Source organism: Propithecus coquereli, unplaced genomic scaffold, assembly GCF_000956105.1.
Source record: "Propithecus coquereli isolate 6110/MARCELLA unplaced genomic scaffold, Pcoq_1.0 Scaffold272, whole genome shotgun sequence".
NCBI classification, from domain to species: Eukaryota; Metazoa; Chordata; class Mammalia; order Primates; family Indriidae; genus Propithecus; species Propithecus coquereli.
Genome location: NW_012148308.1, coordinates 264745 through 265796, shown reverse-complemented (window position 1 = coordinate 265796; position 1052 = coordinate 264745).

Genomic DNA, 1052 nt, shown 5'->3' with positions numbered 1-1052 from the left:
CACTGAATTCCTCTGTTCCTAGTCTATGAAACGGGGCTGACAAGAGCAGTGTTTATCTCATTGGGTTGTTCTGATAATCTAATAAAATACCACAGAAAGTGCCAGCATGGAGTGAGTACCCACTAAATGTTAGCACTTATTATATTAATATTGGTCGCTACAGAAAATCCGCAAAGGAAAATTGTACTATCAAACTGTCATAGCAGCAAGTTAGGTGCCTTAACTTTCCATGCTTTCATCTTTGTTGCTTTTCGAAATGCGTTCCAGCTTCGTCTTTCAGAGCAGGCTGGGATATAAGAAACGCACATTCATTTTTTTTCCTCCCTGTTGCTCCACGAACTGATTTGATTTTAGTATTTTTTATTTTGGTTTTAAAATAAGTTGGTTTGTCTTTTCCTGTTGCCAGAACCTTCTGATGAAATCGCCCATCACTGACTCCTCAAATATCGGGGCTGTCGTGCCTGGAGGGAAGAGGCAGCATCTCTCCCATGACTGTGCCTGGAACAAAGGAGGGAACCTTCCTCTGTTCTTACTCACAGGGTGGAGGGGCCTGTGGGGAGGCAGTCAGCCTTGGAGCAGAGAAAAGCACAGGAAGCTTTTTTGTTGCATTTTTTCCCCCTCCTGAATTTTCCTGTCACATCCGGGTATCTCCCACCGTTTCCAAGATCTACCTGCTTGGAGGACAGTGGGCAGCCGTGGTGCTAGAGGTCTGAGCATTAGTGATTCATCGCTACCTCTGCAGAGTTGAGCGTAGCAGACTCCGGGCGGTAGCACCGTTCTAGATGGCATCTGAAGGTATTTTTGTTTTACAGAGAATTCAGAATTTGAATGCTTTAAAGGTGACGATTTGGTTGAATAATGAATGAACGTATAATGTTTATAACCTTTGCAATATTTTTTTTAATGTTTTAAAAATGTCAGGGAATGCAGTTTGCCTAGCTACAAACTGATGTTTCCTAGGCCTGTAATAGTTAAAACAAGGAGAGCTCCATTTAAAAACAGCATTAAGAGATTATTTTCACAGATGGTAACCTTTAGCAATTTTTTTTTTT